Here is a 21,709-nt window from a genome sequence, read left to right on the forward strand (position 1 = left end):
ATGTCTAATAATTTTTTGATTGGGAACCAAATGGTATGAATTTTATGAATGTAGAATTATTCAGTAGTTCATGACTATTTCTAAATTATGAGTTCCTGAGTTCTCTATTCAAAGTCTTAAAAAATTTAACATGATCTTCCTATTCATTCCTGTCTCAACCCAACTTTTTTCTCTTTTAAAGATTTTATTTATTTATTTGACAGATGGAGATTAAATGTAGGCAGAGAGGCAGGCAGAGAGAGAGGGGGAAGCAGGGTCCCTGCTGAGCAGAGAGCCCAATGTGGGGCATGATCCCAGGACCCTGGGATCATGACCTGAGCCAAAGGCAGAGGCTTAACCCACTGAGCCACCCAGGCACCCCTCAACCCAACTTTAGTGCACAGAGTGAACACAATCATTTTTACACAAGGAATGAATATTTGAACTATAATCTTTTTATTCTTCCAAAACAATGTCAAAGGTCACACATAAGATTCCAGTTCTATTGATACAAATGTTTCAAGGTTTATAATGAAAAAATAATACATTAATTTGCTTTTCGAGGATTATAGTAGTAGATAATAACATTTATAGGAAACAATAAAAATCAGAGAATTTTCTATAAAGAAATGTGAAACACTCCTTCAAAATTAATGAAAACTTACTTTTTCAAAAATCTTTTATTTACTTGGAGTAAAATTTAGTACTCAGTGTATAATTCTATGAAATTTAAAAAACACGTACTGACAATTACAAACACAATCAAGGTACAGAACAGTTCTGTCACCTCCCAAACAATCTGTTTACACACATACAGAAACACACACACACACACACACACACACTCACTCCACAAGTTCAAGGTCCCAAATGGATCAGTCTCACAGAGCTAAAATCAGGATGCTGGCAGGGTTGTTTCCCTTCTGGAAGCACTAAGAGAAAATCTTTTATCTTGCCTTCTTTACAGTTTTTAGACCAGTTGCATTTCCTTGGCTCTTGGCTCCATTCTGTTATCTTTAAAACTAGCAAGATTCTACTGAGACTTTTTCACATTACTATTTCTGATTCTGTCTCCTCTTCTCTTCAGTCCTATAAGGGACCTCATGATTACACGGAGCCTACATTTATAATTCAGAATAATCTTTCTATTTTAATATCCTCAATTCAATTACATCACAAAATGCCTTTTATGATGTAACATACATATTCCTAGGTTCCAAGGGGGTAGGATGTGGATATATTTGGGGGATATCATTCTGCCTATCATGGCATAGTTTACATGCACTGGCTTTGTGGAAGTATAATACATTTTGTGTCTTCTTTGATGTTTTCCTGGCCTATGATTCTGAAGAATGGTAATGTCTGTAAGTATGCTGATTGGAAGGTACAAACTGAATGCTTATCTTGAAAGTCTATAATTTTTTTTTTATAATTTTTTAGTGGAGGTCAAGATTTAAGGAAAATTATTTGATGCAAAGTTTATTTCAATACATGTAATAATGAACTCAGCTATGATGAAATGCTAATATATTTATGAAGCTTATAATTGTGTTTCAAAGCCATTTCAAAGAAGCACTGTAGCATAGTAGAAATGATCTGGCACCAGAGTTCAAAGCTATTAGTTACTTGTAATAGTAAAAAGGTTAAAATTACTGATGCTGAATTCCACCTTAAAATATATTCTTATTTAATATCAAGATGTTTTCCTCTCATTTCCATTTTGTCTAATTCTGTGAAAAATCCACAGAGCCAGGGACCTAGTTCATGTTATTTTAAACATTGCCAACTTTTATTTCCTGCAATGATATCCTTAGAGTTCCTTTTGTATGGTTGGGTTCAGAAAAAAAATAAGTCTCTGTGATCCTTGAACAATTTGTATCCAGATTAAAAAAAACAAGGGAAACCAAAATTTGTGCTTGGTTCACATGACCACTGAGAAAATTATGTGAATTTAGTTAGTTATCTGCCTACTTAATTTTACATCTTTTTACAGAAATTACATTGTGGCAGAGTAGGAATTGTATTGTAATTCCAACTTTTAGCCCATTCAAATTATTGTTTTAACTATGTGCACCTACTTGTAGCACTGCTGAATATAGTATGAGTTGGTAAAACTGAGGTCACACTATCACATACCAGTCTTTGAAGAAAAATGCCAGTTTATTTCAGGTTAACATCCAAGAAACAATAGGATACATATACTCACCATTTGATATTTTCTTTTATTTAAATATAAGCATTCATATGTACAGCACATATTTTATTGGACCTCGTAAATTAGCTGAGTGAGACAGAAAAGAAAAAGAATAAAAAACATCTTATGCTGGCAAGTCACTCCAAGGGTTAGCTATTTTTGTCTAAAGGAGAAGTACTTGACTTGGATTGGTTTTTGAAATTTCTTTTAACAATTCTTTAAGTATGAACTTGACTTAAAATACATAATGATATATATGAACATCAGTTCCGAGCAGCTGACTTTGCTTAGCATGTCTTTGAGATGTTTTGAGATAAATTCAACTTAAGTCTGCATTGCCTGACAGATCTCTTTGAAAACTTTTCTGAAAGAGCTTTATGCCTACCACAGAAAGACTGTTTTTAAATTATTATGACTTATTTTTCAGAATCTTGTTTGAGATCAAAATCTTCAGTAACCTGGAGCTTAAATTTAAAATATTCTCCTTGAAGTATTTGGATCATAAAGCCTAAAATGCGTATTGTTTTCAGCTCTATTTCATATTTGTAAGTTTATTCTTTTAACTCGTAGAAAACCTATAACACTTTAAAAGTAATATTTGATTTCAAAAAATGGGATTTTTAAGAAAAGATTGCATTAGTTATATCTAATTATATAGTTACAGTTATTGGTAATCTGTCTAAGCATAGGGATGTGAATGGTCTCTATTTCCACAAAATATATTATGATAGGTACAGAGGATGTTTCATGTTCATTGTAATTTAATTTATGATTTTAATTACTTAATTCAATTACTTTGGTTGAAATGTGACAGAGTCTGATAACTCTTATTTGCACAAATTTAACTAAATTTTACCACCATGTTGTTTTAAAAGTTTACCTATAGAAATAATAAATGCATTCTGAACCACTTTATTATCCCACAAATAGGGAGACATTTAATCACTTTATAATAAGGTGTAAACTTCTTATCTCCTGTATGAAGCTCCTTGCCACCTGAGTCTAACATCAATAACTTTTTCTCTTCCAAAAGAAAATTAACCAAGGTTTAGGTTATTTTCCAAATAGTTGTTTGGTAATTAACAGCACACAAACTTGACAATAAAGTTTGAAATACAGATAATAAATAAACTACACTAGATTGTATTATTCATGGTAGTTATGTTCTGTAATGTCCCCCCAAAACACTGAATTAGCAAACACTGAATAATTGCTTCTAGGGAAAATTTTCCATATCTATCTATCATCTATCTATCTATCTATCTATCTATCATCTATCTATCATCTATCGATCTATCTATCATAATCTTAAAACAACTCACCTTGGTAGATTTATTTTATGAAAAAGAAAACAAAGATTCAGAAGTAAGTGACTTTTCTGAGGTCCCTCACTAACAGGTGTCAGAGTCGTGATTCTTGAGTTGAACCCTATACAACCAACCCCAGAGCAGGAGTTTCTTGCACTACACTACCCTGCCCCTACCCTCTCCATCGTTTGGTGATATCCGTGTGAGAAAGAAACAAGAAGGCAGTGTTGCTTCCCCTGACCTCAAGTGGGAACCTGGCAGCTAGGCAACTCAAACCCCAACGCCTGCCCTTCTCTCTCTGTATGTCAGTGAATTGCCCTAAAGCACTGCAAATATTGATTTAGGGGTTACAAATAAACTTTAGCTATTTTGGCAAATTGATGTAAACAGGATTTGAGAATAATGAAGGTTAGTTTATTCTTTTTTTTTTTTTTTTTTTTAGTATTCCTTCTTAGGTTATAAATAAAAATACTTGTGTATAGGGAAAATTAAAGCAAGAAACAGTAAAGGGAAATAATAAAATTAATTTCCTTAGAATAGCATTGCACAGGCAAAAAATCAAATTATTCACAATAACTGCAGTAATCATTTTGGAATGGCCCACAGGATTTCTTTCTTTCTTTCTTTCTTTCTTTCTTTCTTTCTTTCTTTCTTTCCTTCTTTCTTTTTTTTTTAGATTTTATTTATTTATTTGAGAGAGTGCACTTGTGTGTGCATGCATGCATGTGAGCACGGGGGTGTGGTGCAGAGGGAGAGGAAGAACCAGACTTCCCATTGATCAGGGAACCAGGTGCAGGCTCCATCCCAGGACCCTGGGATCATAACCTGAGCCAAAGGAAGATGCTTAACCAACTGAGTCATCCAGGCACTCCTGGCCCACAGGATTTCTCTGAGAATAATTTAAATAAATTCAGGACTTCATTAATTTCTACCTCCATTATTGAAATTTTGGAGTAATAAGTATAAAATATCAAATACCGCATGGTTTCACTTGAGATGTCCTTTTTGTTCACTGTTTCATTTAATATTTGTGGCAAAACATCGAAGCTAGCATATCTGTCGTTCAGTTAGGGAAACGGTTTCATACAGGTTAAATAACTTTTCTAAGATAACAAAACTAGAATGTGTCTGAGTGAGAATCCTGAAAGAAATTATCTGCAACTCTAAGGTTCATGGTCTCTCCAGTATATCACACAGCTCCCTAGAGAAAATACTTTATGGGACAGATCATTCTTAATGAGATTTGTGTGTTTAACCAAATACATAATTTGCTTGGGTGAACGTTCTGTGAAAGCATGACCAATGCTCTCTGGCCCAATAGAGGTTCTGGCTCACACTAACAAGCTGTAAATATTTGTTGGTGTTATACGTGAAAATAAATGGATTAATGATATCCTAGTTATGAAGATTAGTTTCCAAAGCTTTTTTTTTTTTAAGATTTTATTTATTTATTTGACAGATTGAGAGTAACAGATCACAAGCAGGCAGGCAGAGAAAGAGGGGGAAGCAGGCTCCCTGCCAAGCAGAGAGGCCAACAGAGGCTTGATCCCAGCACTCTGAGATCATGACCTGAGCTGAAGGCAGAGGCTTAACCTTCTGAGCCACCCAGGTGCCCCCAAAAGCTTTTTGATAATTATATTATTCCGCTTTTTTTTTTTTTTTTTTTTTTTTGGCTAGGTACACTCTGACCAAATTGAAAACCTAAATTTTATAATTAGTGATCACTTGTGTTACTTTCAGGTTTTTAGGATATTTCTGTATGCAACACAGGGTTCTCTTTTGAACCATTTCCTGCCATTACTATGCTCATTGATGACTCTTTATTCTACCTTCTAAGTCTACATTGTTTGCAAACCTCAGGCTGAACACTGTGCCCATTCTTAAACAGCCATCTGCATGTGCCAAGGAAAAATCGCAAAGAACAGAAAAAACCCTGTCAAGCTCTTATTCTTTGCCAATTTCTTCTTTCAATTTTACTGTGTCCTATGAGTGCTAATATAAAGTGGCTATTCTGATAGCTTCACTTCTTCTCAATGGTTTGTATTTTAAAGAAGCAGGAAGAACAGAGGCAAAGAAAAAAGAAAACAGCTAGAGCTGTCATTGCAAAACACTGGATTGATATATATTATTATGTGATGTATGAGGGCAAGAAAGTATTCCACAAAACATAATATCTAAACATATATCTTCATACTCAGGCTTAAATTTTGTTATGAATACTTAGATATACATAGAAATATAATAGGGAATTATTACAATTGCTTTAATTTGGAGAAATTGGCACCAGAAAACTCTAAAAGAAGGAAAATCTGCTAAACAGCTTATGTGAATGTACTTTACTAAAACACTACACAAGCAAAATGATTATGTTTAAAGCAAAACCAATGTTTTATGTATATGGTATTATCCTTATAATTAATAACTTTTTCTTGTAATTCATATAAACACATGGCTACTAAGACATTCTTAGAAACATGTAGATTGTTTTTGGTTACGTTTTAAAGAAAAGCACGTTTTGAGGGAGGTAATTCTGCTAGAAGTGTCTTTTCATTTAGGATTTCAGGTTTTAGATATTAAAGATAAATTTTCTTAGAACACACACTTCAATAATTGGGAAAAATCCTTGTTGCTCATAGGTGCAGTGTCTTTAAATATGTCCCTTGGAGATGTAAGTTCTTCAGGAGTACCTCAGGTCAAGCCGAAGGTGATAAAGGAGAGACCAGGAAGACACTCTTTTTCTGGTTTACATTTGGAAGTTTAAAACAAGAGTTTATGCTCTTAAAGAAATCTGTTCAAGCAAAAGATTTGAGATCATTTATCTAGTCCAGCTTCCTCCGCACTAGATCAAATACCTGTAGAATGCTTATGTACATATTCTGGTAGATTACAAATAAATTATGTTGGACACTATAAAACATTTGGGGGAAATATTATTACCTGTATTTTGTGGAGCATATGACATTCTGCAGAGATTCTAAACAGGATTCTCTACTAATTTGCTTAATACGACCAAAAATCCATACACCACTGAATCTATTAATCTTAGCTTTTTTTTTTTTAAGATTTTATTTATTTATTTGAAAGAGAGAGAGAGAAGGAACACAAGCAGGGGGAGTGGGAAAGGGAAAAGCAGGCTTCCCGCTGAGCAAGAAGCCCGATGTGGGCCTTGATTCTAGGACCCTGGGATCATGACCTGAGCTGAAGGCTTAATGACTGAGCCATCCAGGCACCCTTAGCTTTTTTTTTTTTTTTTTTTTTTTTTTTTTTTTAATCTTGTGCCTGTACAGTGCCTGGTATATAAGAGGATCTCAATCCATGTTTGTTAAAATAACAAGTACTTACAGAAAGCATTTCTGCACAGTAGCTGTCCTAATCCATATGAAATCTCTGGTCAAAGAATTCTTGTTTCTTTACATGTTTTTGTTTTTCATTTATGTTTTCCACAAAGGAGAAGAAAGTTCAGCTTCTTTTCTCAAGGGAAAAATGTCACAGTAAATACTTATGGACCATCTTTATACTCATACACTCCATCCTCCCATTTACGATGTTGTGTGACTTATCTGATTTCTGAGTTTCATAACTAGTGGTTCCCATTTTCGAAGTTATAGTTATGATGATGATCAGTGCGTTCGGACTGTATTGTCCTTTCACCTTTGAAGCATTCTCTCTGCTGTTTCTTATCCTCTGGCCAAAACCTCCAGGTTGGGTGGAAAGGTGAGTGTGCTATGATGGAAGAGTGTTATGTCATTCTTTGGCCTCTCTACCTGAGTTAAGTCAGGATTGTGTGGGTCTGGTGGTTTCAGTTCCAAGTAGGATAGAAAACTCTACCATATCTTCTAATCTAGCTCTACAAGTGAGAATTGACAACTGCATATGAAGTCCCATTTGCATGCTTATGTCACCTATCATTTGATTAGAACTTGCAAGGGAGAAAGAATGATTAATCAACGTGTTTAGACTACAAACAATATTTAATACTATCTCATACTTGGGTAAGCTTCCAACTCTTGATTTCAGCTCAGGTCATGATCTCAGAGCTGTGAGATTGAGCCCCACATCCAGCTGCGTGCTGGGCAAGGAGCCTGCTTAAGATTCTGTCTTTCCTTCTTCCTGCCCTCCCCATACTCACTCATGATACTCTCTCACTCTAAAAAATAAATAAATAAATAAAATTAAAATAAAACATAAAAAAATAATAAATACTATCTCATACTTATTTAGTAGATGTCAGATTCCTCTAAGTACTTTACATGAATTAATACATTTAGTCCCCATAGAGGCCATTGGAAGTATATAGGATTGAGATGAGAAAAGAGGCATGGAACAGTTAGGTAACTTTTCTAAGGTCACAGGGTTAGTACGTGGCAGAACAAAGAATCATATCCAGGTATTCCAGATTCAAAATACTTTAAACATCATGTTATACTGCTTCTCTAACATTATTTGGTCTTATGGGATTAACTAGAAGTATCTTGAATTAGAAGTCTGAAGACCCTGTCTCTCGTTTCTTTGAATCTACTATCAACTTGAAGTTTTATTGTCTATTTGTTTTTTATCTATTGTAATACTTATACTTTTCTACAGGTTGAAAAAAAAGTACTCATTCGATGGGAAAGAAATGATGAATTTGGCTTGGGATATATTTAATATAATGACATCATGGAAGAATTCAAATGAACTACAACTCTTACATTGGAGACATGGGCTAGAATTCTGTTTTTGAAATAGATCTTTTGGAGTCATCTTTCTAAACATGCAAACAGATATAAATTCCTCCATTTATTAAAAAATGATAATTTGCAAGACTTTTTCTTTCACATCTGTTTTCACATTTACCAATGATTCTGATTTCTATTTAATGGAATTTAGAGAACAAGATCAAAAAGGTTAAATCTGAGGTGTAAGTCCACAAGTTTGTGCAAACTCACTTTAATTAGGGTCAAAGAAAGAAGATGTTCCAAAAGCTTGGGTGATATTATATTTTAATTTAATATAATTTGATATATTTTATTACTTGTAAACTGAAAAATGCTGTGACATAAAAATGGAATGGGAGCTATATATGGTAGAACATTTTATAACCATATAAAAATATAATAAGAAATATAGAAACATGAGGAATGTTACTTCTTCTTTAGCCATTCACTTGCATAAACATACTTTCTTTGAATCACGAATTTAGCTTTCAAATTAGGTTTTCTCTTATATAGGGAAAAAAATAGATGTAAGTGCTTTCTGCATAACAAAGCTGTCAGATTCCAGTGAACTCTTTATTTCAACAATATCATATTAGTCGAAAGAGCTAAGACTGATTGTAGTTTATGTGATAGGCTCTATGGTTATTATTTTCCATGCATCCTTGAACTCATCTTTAGACAGATTTCATAAAGTAGTTTCCAGGCTGGTCTGGAGGAGGCAGAATTGCTGAGAATTTGAAGAGCCAAACTACATGGTCCTGCTCCATCAGTAAATTTTAGGTGATCTTTGGCAATTGATGTCACCTTTCTGGTCCCCATTCTCTGAGGGGGAATGAATAATTGAGCTTATAAGGTTGATTGTTTTGAGTATTTGAACAATGACTGGGAAAAACAATCCTTCAGTGACTATAAGCTGCAAACGTCACTTTAAATATGAAGGAATCGAGGTTTAGGAGAGATGAAGGTCCAAAGGTAGCTACTGAAAGTAACCCCTATTTGAGACATTCCTTAAAATAAATGTCCTTTCCATCCTTCTAGACCTTGACACTTAAAGCTCCTTTGGATGTTTACATTTTCATCCTCTCTAATAAGGACTGGTGCCCCTGTTCTTTCTATCGGTTCATTTTCCATCTGTAGTAAGACTATTCGCCTCTCCTCCAGGCTTTGAAACTCCTTGCCTTCACCCCACAGACCATGGATAACCAAGACAACAATCACAGAATTAATTGTGTGATTCTTCTGGTCAAGGTAATGTACTAAATCCTTTATATGTTTTAATTTCATTGACTCTTAAAAATAGCACTATAGGTTGAATATTATTATTATTATATCCATTTTGAAGATACGGAATTGGAGAAACAAAGTCTTAGTATCTTGCCATAGATCACACAGCTTGTAAATTCCACCTGGGATTTGAACTCAGATCTTCTGAATCCTGAGACAAATATGTTAGCCTCTGTGTGAAAGAACCGTTCTGGAACTACATTGATAGGGAAGATCTTTGAGAACTTGCGAGTCTATAGTACTTGGTTTTTGACCGCTTGTTTGGTTCATACCACTTATGTAACATGGTCATTAGTGTTGAAATGGAAAGCTTGCCATTAGGAAGGAGCATCAGCGTTCCTTAGAAGTGCTGAAAAGCACAGCACAAACAGATATGCTAAATCTGCACAACACTAAAGTAATAACTCAGCTAATGGGAAACATGAAGCCATAAGCTAATATAATAATGGGTTTTGGGGAAAGTTAGAAAAATGCCTTCTGAGGGATTTTTGTGAATTTTGGTTAGGTCTGAAGGCTTGATACAATATTCAGCAGAATATTCCTTCTTTGCTATTTAGTGTGCAGCAGTTTGCAAATTATTAGTTTTCTTTGCTGATGCTTCTAATTTAGCTGCATTTCTTAGCTTGTTATGTTAAAGCACCTTCCTAGAGAATAACTCTTTGTGAAAGCACTAACTTAATTAAAATAACTGGGTTCTACTCCTGGCTTTGATATATTCCAGGGTTTGACCTTGGACCAAATACACATTCTTTGGACCATTAGTATATTCGCTCCTAAAATAATGGAATTGTAAGTAATTATCAAGGCACCTGGAGTTTTTAATCTATATCTGGCTACTTTAGAATTCTTTAAAAGAGACCTTTTTTAATAGGTATGTGTAGAAGACATCTTTTTTTTCTCTTCAGTACTCCTCATGTTTCTTTGGATAATATGTTGATTTCTCCTGGATGGGTCCCCTCTCCCTCTACCCTACAGTAAGCTCATTTACTTTCAATAGAGCTAGGATAATGCTATACCTCAAATTGGGCCACAATGACTCATTGTTTTTTACTTTTGTAAAAAGTATGTGATAGTGATGGTAATGGAAAGGCTATAGCAATGGCCAGAGGAGCAAACACTTCTGGCCATGGGGAGTTGGACTTGGGACTCATCATGTAATTGACTTGGTATTTTCTTGCAATTTAGTCATTATAAAGCCCAGTATTTTTCTGTTCATTCCAGAAGTAGGAAAATTTGAATGTGCTGTGTTTCTAATAGAGCCACTTGACAAACGCTGGAGGTGAGAAAACTGAAGTTAAGCTAATAATAATACAAAAAAGAGGTATCATTTATTGAGCATTTACATGTGGTAGTCCATGTTCTCAACACATTTCATTTATCATCTTACTCTATTTTAAAAGTAATAAAGTAAGATGGCTCTCCTAGTTCCACCAAGTGGACATAATTACCCTTCTTATTAACCTTGGCTTTTTTGGGCCAGAAGAAGAAATGGACTATACCGAGTAATGGATTTACCATAAAGGCACATGATTTAATGAGGAAACGGAGAGTCATATTGTGTCTTAAAAAGGAATATTAAATATGATACATGAAAAAGAAATAAAGATCGAAAAAGTAGGTTGCATTCAGTATGTGAAAGTCTAAATTAAGGAGCTTAGACTTCATTTTGTAAGAAGAAAGAAACCAACATAACTTTTTAAGCAGTATCCTAACATTACAGGATTTGGGGAGGAAGTGAACTCATTTTAAGAAGTGTGCAGAAATGGACTGGATAGGCTGGGTCCTATTTATCTTCGGAATAATGGAGTCAGTAGCTTGTTCTATCTTACTGTTTGCTTTATAAGTTAGGTAAAAGAAAAAAATAAATTCGTGTAGTGTTGGGTCCCCCAAAATATGGGTACCCCAATAATGGGTCCGTGATTAAAGGAGCGAAACTGATTAAAAGTGAAAGTCAAGCAAAGCTTTATTTCATGCCAAGCATCAAGAATCAAACCGACTGTCAAAGAGACTGGCCGGGGCCACCCCTTACAGAGAGGACGACCCCTCCCTGCTTTCCAGACTAACTTTTATAGAGCAAAGGCCATGTGGTTGGACCTGGCCACACACAGGTGGCTAATTGACTTACAATCCACCCCACAGTAGCCATGGAAACTAGCCCATCACCTTGGTAGCTAGGAGACAGTATGCACCCCCACTGATTGAATATTTCCACCTGGCCTGACCCACCTTTGTATTTGGACTTTGTTACCTGGGACTGGTTTCCAGGACTTGTTTTTAAGTAAGTTCCTCTGGGGGCAGGGTGGGGGAGAGTCAGTTTAACTTTTACAACAAAATGGCAGTTCAACTGGGGTGGGGCCGCTCTGGCTGAATAGGCCCTTACAATAGTACTATGAAATATGTATTATTAGTATTTAAATGAAGGATTTAGAAAGTCTTGACACTTCCATCAATCTTGTGGTTGTCAGTAGTAATAAGATAAACTTTGCTCAAGATTGAAAAATGTATAATAAAGGTAAAGCTTTACTATCTTCAGTTAACCATAGTGGGGGAAACTAAACAAGAGTTTAAAAAAAAAAAAAAAAGATGCAAAGAGTGCCTGAATGGCTCAGTTTAAGTGTCTGCCTTCAGCTCAGGTTGTGATTCCAGGACACCGGGATCAAGCCCTTGTCAGGCTCCCTGCTCAGCTGGGCACCTGCTTCTCCCTCTCCTTCTGCCTGTACCTCCCCTCCCCACTCATGCTCTTTCTCTGGCTCTCACCTTCTCTCAAATAAAATAATAAAATCTTTTTTAAAAAAGATGCAAGAGTTTATAGTTGATAGTTTTTATATTCTGTTAATAAAGGAAAACAAAGCAATGGAATTGGGGTTACCAATCTAGTTAGGAGAAGAGCTAAAAGAGACATGCTCATTGGTAAGATAAATAACTATGACAGGGATCAATTTATTGCCTCTCAGCTGTGCTATTTCTCCTTTGGCAGCTGCACTAATGTTAAGCTTTAGCCATAGAGCGCTTTGCCAGAAGAGATGTTGGAGGAGGTAGGGGCTTTTTCTTCCTGGTTCTGACGTGTTCCTCAGCTTGTAGCTCCTGGCTCTGCAGTTCAAGGCAGCCACCAGCACTCAACAACAAGCAGTTTTCTCTGCCATCCTTTTGGTTTGGTTCACAGCAGATTCTGAGGAGTAGCACCTCTCTGTGAGTGGCTTTGCCAGGCACCCAGAGGACAGGTTCCTAGCAAGTTCCAGAGGGAGGATTTTCAAGTTCATAGTACCCAGCACCAGCAGAATGTCTCTGTCATTTGCCGGGTCATGTCCATACCTTCTCCAAGAAGGTCAGGATCCTGGCCCAGGACTGTGGGTGAGGGCAAGTCCTTTCTCTCAACCATTCAAGTAGTGACTGTCTTAATCAGTCCAGGCTGCTCTGATGGACTATCATAGACTGGGTGGCTTAGTCAAGAGAAACTTTATTTCTCACAATGCTGGAAGTTGGAAGTTTAAAATCAGAGCCAGCATGGCCAAGTTATGGCAAGAGCCTTCTTGGCCGACTGATGACTTCTTGTACCCTCACATGGCAAAGAGGAGAGAGGAGAAGCAAGCTTTTTCATGATTCTTGTAGGGAACAAATTCCACTCATAAAGTTTTACCCTCATGACCTCATCTAACTACCTCCCAAACTCTCCACCTCCTAATACCATCACATTGTGTGTGGGGTTTTCAACATATGAATTTTGGAGGGAGGGGGAACATTTAGTCCATTACAATGGTTATTATATATTATCTTTGCAATTATGTTATTCATTATATCTGTGACTCCTGTGTTACACAAAATTCTCTTTAGGTAGTGGGATGCCTGGTTGGTTTAGTGGGTTAATAACGTGTCTCTGCCTTCAGGTTTCTGGGATTGAGGCCCACATTGGGCTCCTGCGAAGTGGGGAGTCTGCTTCTCCTTCTCCCTCTGCTGCTAAGCTTGCTTGCTCTCTCTCTCTCTCTCTCTCTGTAAAATAAGTAAATGAAATTTAAAAAAAAGAAAAAAAGAAAAAAGAACTCTCTTTAGGGCCTACTAGCCAATCCCTTGTTACTCCAATCTCTTGCTATAATTAATAATTCTTTATGTTAATTTTTTCTGTTCAAATTATTGTATTTTTATTTCCTTACTGAACTCTAATAAAGTAAATAAGTGGAAGAAGACATTTGTTTGATTTAGAGAGATAACTAACATATAGCTCTTTACAGTTTCTGTTTTATTTTTCCTGATTTTTTTAAAAGATAAAGCTGAGATTTAAAATATGTTATTTTTCACTTTGTTCAACTTATTTTAATTTGTATTGCAGATTTTAAATCTATATTATAGAGTAACTAGCAAACTGATATAACTAAATTACATGGAATAAAAAAAGTAAGAACTAAGCAATCGTACTCAAGCCTTACAGATTTGATCGTATTAAGTAAGCAACTAGCACTGCTCCAAATGTTTCTGATGGACTTTAAAACGAATTGTTAAAGAGCAGTTACTCTACTGTGGTTTCAGAGTACACTCAGTACTAATTCAAGATATCTGAATAGAGCTCCATATATTCCATTCAAAAAGTGACCCGTTGGATTTCTCATTACCCTTTTTTTATACCATAACGAAGAGGAAAATTGTCCAGAGCAAGCCCGGGCCAGCAGACCCCAGTAGATAGAAAGAGCAAGAGATAGCCAGAAGCCCCAATAGGGAGCAAAAGATAACCAGCTGCTTCTGCTTTTGTAAACCGGTTTCTTCTACAAGCCCACTGCTCTGCCCTAACAGCCTAAAGCAACACCCCACCAGGTCCCCCAGTTTAAAACCACCTACCAGCAACCAGCATAGCCCTTAGAGCCTGACCCGCAGCACCCCCCCCCCATAAAAGCCCTGTAACCCCACATTCTGGGGCCCAGAACCTCTAACATGAGCTCATCTGGGTCCATCAGAGTAAAATAAATCTGAGTTCTCCTACTTCTCTGAGTGTCACTTGGTCTCTCGCAGGTCTGATTATTTTTACATAGCAATAGCACTTTTTTCATTTACAGTTTTGTTTTATTTTAAGTGTTTCTTTTTGTTCTGGTATGATAAATGGAGAAGGAGTAAAACCTAGTAGAAGTTTTCTTTAATTAGAAAAGGAACCACGGTGGGGAGGAGTCAAGATGGCGGAAAAGTAGCAGGATGAGACGACTTCGGGTAGCGGGAGATCAGCTAGATAGCTTATCTAAAGATTGCAAACACCTACAAATCCAATGGGAGATTGAAGAGAAACAGAATGTTTCTAGAACAGCAATTGTAGAAACAGAAAATCAACCACTTTCTGAAAGGTAGGACTGGTGGAGAAGTGAATCCAAAGCGATGGGAGGATAGACCGCGGGGGAAGGGGCCGGCTCCCGGCAAGCGGCGGAGCAACAGAGCACAAAATCAGGACTTTTAAAAGTCTGTTCCACTGAGGACATCGCTCCAGAGGCTTAACCGGGGTGAAGCCCACGCGGGGTCAACACGGCCTCAGTTCCCGCAGGGTCACAGAAGGATCGGGGGTGTCTGAGTGTCGCAGAGCTTACCGGTATTAGAACGGGAAAGCCGGCTACAGAGACAGAGCCGAGGAGTGAGCTCTAAACTTGGGGTTACCGTGAACCGGTCCCAGGCTCGGTCAGCTCGAAGCACGGCCAGAGGCCAGGGTGACGGGAGTAATTGGGCGCTGTTCTCTGAGGGCGCAATGAGGAGTGGGGGCCCGGGCTCTTGGCTCCTCCGGGCCGGAGACCAGTGGGCCGCCATCTTCATTCCCGTCTTCCAGAACTCTATGGAAAGCGCTCAGGGAACAAAAGCTCCCGAAAGCAAACCCGAGCAGATTACTCAACCTGGCCACTGGTAAGGGCAGTGCAACTCCGCCTGGGGCAAAGACGCTTGAGAATCACTACAACAGGCCCCTCCCCCAGAAGATCAACAAGAACCCCAGACAGGACCAAGTTCACCTACCCAAGGAGTGCAGTTTCAATACCAAGGAGAGCAGCGGAATTCCAGAGGAGGAGAAAGCAAAGCACAGAACTCATGGCTTTCTCCCCATGATTCTTTAGCCGTGCAGTTAATTTAATTTTTTTTTCTTTTTCAATTTTTTTTCTCTTCTTCTGCTAAATTTTTTAAAATTTTACCCTTTTCTTTTTTAACGTTTTTTAACTAGTTTATCTAATATATATATATATATTTTTTTTTTTCCTTTTTATATTTTTTCTTTATTGGTTTTCTTTTTTTAATTGTTTCTTTTTTTTTCTTTCTGAACCTTTTTATCCCCTTTCTCCCCCCTCACGATTTCGGATCTCTTCTGATTTGGTTAAAGCATATTTTCCCGGGGTTGTTGCCACCCTTTTAGTATTTTACTTGCTCCTTCATATACTCTTATCTTGACAAAACGACAAGGCAAAAATTCACCACAAAAAAAAGGACAAGAGGCAGTACCAAAGGCTAGGGACCTAATCAATACAGACATTGGTAATATGTCAGATCTAGAGTTCAGAATGACGATTCTCAAGGTTCTAGATGGGCTCGAAAAAGGCATGGAAGATATTAGAGAAACCCTATCAGGAGATATAAAAGCCATTTCTGGAGAAATAAAAGAACTAAAATCTAACCAAGTTGAAATCATAAAAACTATTAATGAGGTACAATAAAAAATGGAGGCTCTCACTGCTAGGATAAATGAGGCAGAAGAAAGAATTAGTGATATAGAAGACCAAATGACAGAGAATAAAGAAGCTGAGCAAAAGAGGGACAAATAGCTACTGGACCACGAGGGGAGAATTCGAGAGATAAGTGACACCATAAGACGAAACAACATTAGAATAATTGGGATTCCAGAAGAAGAGGAAACAGAGAGGGGAGCAGAAGGTATGTTGGAGAGAATTATTGGAGAGAATTTCCCCAATATGGCAAAGGGAACAAGCATCAAAATCCAGGACGTTCAGAGAACCACCCCCTCAAAATCAATAAGAATAGGTCCACACCCCGTCACCTAATAGTAAAATTTACAAGTCTTAGTGACAAAGAGAAAATCCTGAAAGCAGCCCGGGAAAAGAAGTCTGTAACATACAATAGTAAAAATATTAGATTGGCAGCAGACTTATCCACAGAGACCTGGCAGGCCAGAAAGGGCTGGCACTTCAGAGCACTAAACGAGAAAAGCATGCAGCCAAGAATACTATATCCAGCTAGGCTATCATTGAAAATAGAAGGAGAGATTAAAAGCTTCCAGGACAAACAAAAAACGGAAAGAATTTGCAAACACCAAACCAGCTCTACAGGAAATATTGAAAGGGGTCCTCTATGCAAAGAGAGACCCTCAAAGTAGTAGATCAGAAAGGAACAGAAACAATATACAATAACACTCACCTTACAGGCAATACAATGGCACTAAATTCATATCTTTCAATAGTTACCCTGAATGTTAATGGGCTAAATGCCCCAATCAAAAGACACAGGGTATCAGAATGGATAAAAAAACAAAACCCATCTATACGTTGCCTACAAGAAACTCATTTTAAACCCGAAGACACCTCCAGATTTAAAGTGAGGGAGTGGAAAAGAATTTACCATGCAAATGGACATCAGAAGAAAGCAGGAGTGGCAATCCTTATATCAGATCAATTAGATTTTAAGCCAAAGACTATAATAAGAGACAAGGAAGGACACTATATCATACTCAAAGGATCTGTCCAACAAGAAGATCTAACAATTTTAAATATCTATGCCCCTAACGTGGGAGCAGCCAACTATCTAAACCAATTAATAACAAAATCAAAGAAACACATCAACAATATTACAATAATAGTAGGGGACTTTAACACTCCCCTCACTGAAATGGACAGATCATCCAAGCAAAAGATCAACAAGGAAATAAAGGCCTTAAATGACACACTGGACCAGATGGACATCACAGATATATTCAGAACATTTCATCCCAAAGCAACAGAATACACATTCTTCTCTAGTACACATGGGACATTCTCCAGAATAGATCACATCCTCAGTCCTAAATCAGGTCTCAACTGGTATCAAAAGATTGGGATCGTTCCCTGCATATTTTCAGACCACAATGCTCTGAAGCTAGAACTCAATCACAAGAGGAAATTTGGAAAGAACCCAAATACATGGAGACTAAACAGCATCCTTCTAAAGAATGAATGAGTCAACCAGGAAATTAAAGAAGAGTTGAAAAAATTCATGGAAACAAATGATAATGAAAACACAACGGTTCAAAATCTGTGGGACACAACAATGGCAGTGCTGAGAGGAAAATATATAGCGGTACAAGCCTTTCTCAAGAAACAAGAAAGGTCTCAGGTACACAACCTAACCCTACACCTCAAGGAGCTGGAGAAAGAACAAGAAAGAAAGCCTAAACCCAGCAGGAGAAGAGAAATCATAAAGATCAGAGCAGAAATCAATGAAATAGAAACGAAAAAAACAATAGAACAAATCAACGAAACTAAGAGCTGTTTCTTTGAAAGAATTAATAAGATTGATAAACCCCTGGCCAGACTCATCAAAGAGAAAAGAGAAAGGACCCAAATAAATAAAATCATGAATTAAAGAGGAGAGATCACAACGAACACCAAAGAAATACAGACAATTATAAGAACATACTACGAGCAACTCTACGCCAACAAATTTGACAATCTGGAAGAAATGGATGCATTCCTAGAGACATATAAACTACCACAACTGAACCAGGAAGAAATGGAAAGCCTGAACAGACCCATAACCAGTAAGGAGATTGAAACAGTCATCAAAAATCTCCAAACAAACAAAAGCCCAGGACCAGACGGCTTCCCGGGGGAATTCTACCAAACATTTAAAGAAGAACTAATTCCTATTCTCCTGAAACTGTTCCAAAAAATAGAAATGGAAGGAAAACTTCCAAACTCATTTTATGAGGCCAGCATCACCTTGATCCCAAAACCAGACAAGGATCCCATCAAAAAAGAGAACTACAGACCAATATCCTTGATGAACACAGATGCAAAAATTCTCACCAAAATACTAGCCAATAGGATTCAACAGTATATTAAAAGGATTATTCACCACGACCAAGTGGGATTTATTCCAGGGCTGCAAGGTGGGTTCAACATCCGCAAATCAATCAATGTGATACAACACATTAATAAAAGAAAGAACAAGAACCATATGATACTCTCCATAGATGCTGAAAAAGCATTTGACAAAGTACAGCATCCCTTCCTGATCAAAACTCTTCAAAGTGTAGGGATAGAGGGCATATACCTCAATATTATCAAAGCCATCTATGAAAAACCCACCGCAAATATCATTCTCAATGGAGAAAAACTGAAAGCTTTTCCGCTAAGGTCAGGAACATGGCCGGGATGTCCGTTATCTCCACTGCTATTCAACATAGTACTAGAAGTCCTAGCCTCAGCAATCAGACAACAAAAGGAGATTAAAGGCATCCAAATCGGCAAAGAAGAAATCAAACTATCACTCTTCACAGATGATAAGATACTATATGTGGAAAACCCAAAAGACTCCACTCCAAAACTGCTAGAACTTGTACAGGAATTCAGTACAGTGTCAGGATATAAAATCAATGCACAGAAATCAGTTGCATTTCTCTACACCAACAACAAGACAGAAGAAAGAGTAATTAAGGAGTCAATCCCATTTACAATTGCACCCAAAACTATAAGATACCTAGGAATAAACCTAACCAAAGAGACTAAGAATCTATACACAGAAAACTATAAAGTACTCATGAAAGAAATTGAGGAAGACTCAAAGAAATGGAAAAATGTTCCATGCTCCTGGATTGGAAGAATAAATATAGTGAAAATGTCTATGCTACCTAAAGCAATCTACACATTTAATGCAATTCCTATCAAAGTACCATCCATTTTTTTCAAAGAAATGGAACAAATAATCCTAAAATTTATATGGAACCATAAAAGACCTCAAATAGCCAAAGGAATATTGAAAAAGAAAGCCAAAGTTGGTGGCATCACAATTCCGGACCTCAAGCTCTATTACAAAGCTGTCATCATCAAGACAGCATGGTACTGGCACAAAAACAGACACATAGATCAATGGAACAGAATAGAGAGCCCAGGGGCGCCTGGGTGGCTCAGTGAGTTAAGGCCTCTGCCTTCGGCTCAGGTCATGATCTCGGGGTTCCGGGATCGAGCCCCGCTTCAGGTTCTCTGCTCAGCGGGGAGCCTGCTTCCTTCTCTCTCTGCCTGCCTCTCTGCCTACTTGTCATCTCTGTCTGTCGAATAAATAAATAAAAATCTTAAAAAAAAAAAAAAGAATAGAGAGCCCAGAAATAGACCCTCAACTCTATGGTCAACTAATCTTTGACAAAGCAGGAAATAATGTCCAATGGAAAAAAGACAGCCTCTTCAATAAATGGTGTTGGGAAAATTGGACAGCCACATGTAGAAAAATGAAATTGGATCATTCCTTACACCACACATGAAAATAGACTCAAAATGGATGAAGGACCTCAATGTGAGAAAGGAATCCATCAAAATCCTTGAGGAGAACACAGGCAGCAACCTCTTCGACCTCAGCCGCAGCAACATCTTCCTAGGAACATCGCCAAAGGCAAGGGAAGAAAGGGCAAAAATGAACTATTGGGATTTTATCAAGATCAAAAGCTTTTGCACAGCAAAGGAAACAGTTAACAAAACCAAAAGACAACTGACAGAACGTGAGAAGATATTTGCAAATGACATATCAGATAAAGGGTTAGTGTCCAAAATCTTTAAGGAACTAAGCAAACTCAACCCCCAAAGAACAAATAATCCAATGAAGAAATGGGCAGAAGACATGAACAGACATTTCTGCAAAGAAGTCATCCAGATGGCCAATAGACACATGAAAAAGGGCTCCATATCACTCGGCATCAGGGAAATACAAATCAAAACCACAATGAGATATCACCTCACACCAGTCAGAATGGCTAAAATTAACAAGTCAGGAAATGACAGATGCTGGCGAGGATGCGGAGAAAGGGGAACCCTCCTACACTGTTGGTGGGAATGCAAGCTGGTGCAACCACTCTGGAAAACAGCATGGAGGTTCCTCAAAATGTTGAAAATAGAACTACCCTATGACCCAGCAATTGCACTGCTGGGTATTTACCCTAAAGATACAAATGTAGTGATCTGAAGGGGCACATGCACCCGAATGTTTATAGCAGCAATGTCTACAATAGCTAGACTATGGAAAGAACCTAGATGTCCATCAACAGACGAATGGATAAAGAAGAGTGGTACATATACACAATGGAATACTATGCAGCCATCAAAAGAAATGAAATCTTGCCATTTGTGACGACGTGGATGGAACTAGAGGGTATCATGCTTAGCGAAATAAGTCAATCGGAGAAAGATAAGTATCATATGATCTCCCTGATATGAGGGTGAGGAGATGCAACATGGGGGGTTAAGGAGGTAGGAGAAGAGTAAATGAAACAAGATGGGATTGGGAGGGAGACAAACCATAAGTGACTCTTAATCTCACAAAACAAACTGAGGGTTGATGGGGGGAGTGGGGTTGGGAGAGGGTGGCAGGGTTATGGACATTGGGGAGGGTATGTGCTATGGTGAGTGCTATGAAGTGTGTAAACCTGGCGATTCACAGACCTGTACCCCTGGGGATAAAAATATATGTTTATAAAAAATAAAAAAAAAAAAAAGAAAAGGTACTACAAATTGGACCATTCTAAAAACTTTTGGGATGAGGGAAGGAGAATGATGCACAATGATTCTAAAGTGGACAGTGTCATGATTGACTCTGTCATAGGTGAACAACTTAATTTTTTTTTAAGATTTTATTTATTTATTAAGAGAGAGAGAGAGAGCACAAGCCAGGGAGAGAGGCAGCGGGAAAGGGAGAAGCACACTCCCTGCTGAGCAGGGATCCTGATACGGGGTTGATCCCAGGACTCTGGGATCATGACCTGAGCTGAGGCAGATGCTCAACCAACTGAGCCACCCAGGTGCCCTAAAAAATTTTCTTTACAAATACGGAAATCTTATGAAAATTAAATATTCAATAGCAGCAATAATTTGAAATAACTTATGTTTAAATATGAGAAGTCAGGGATAGTATAGAAAATTAAAAAATTTGATTTGATTACTTTGGGTTCTTTCTAATACTAAGTACTTTGTCTATAATGCCTTTTGTTCTTATTTATAATATTATTTTTAATTTATTAGCAAGAGTTTGGAAATGCTATGCAGTTG

The 21,709-nt window shown here is 37.4% G+C and overlaps 1 long non-coding RNA gene across 1 annotated transcript in view; it reads left to right on the plus strand.

The window, feature by feature from the left end:
- Positions 1-1,253: 1,253 nt before the first annotated feature.
- Positions 1,254-21,709, plus strand: part of LOC125094374 (uncharacterized) — a 59,767-nt gene continuing 39,311 nt past the window's right edge. The window contains exon 1 of the long non-coding RNA XR_007125488.1: positions 1,254-1,363. This is a non-coding gene — a long non-coding RNA (uncharacterized LOC125094374). The remainder of the gene's footprint in view (positions 1,364-21,709) is intronic.

Source organism: Lutra lutra, chromosome 2 (genome assembly GCF_902655055.1).
Source record: "Lutra lutra chromosome 2, mLutLut1.2, whole genome shotgun sequence".
Taxonomy (NCBI): domain Eukaryota; kingdom Metazoa; phylum Chordata; class Mammalia; order Carnivora; family Mustelidae; genus Lutra; species Lutra lutra.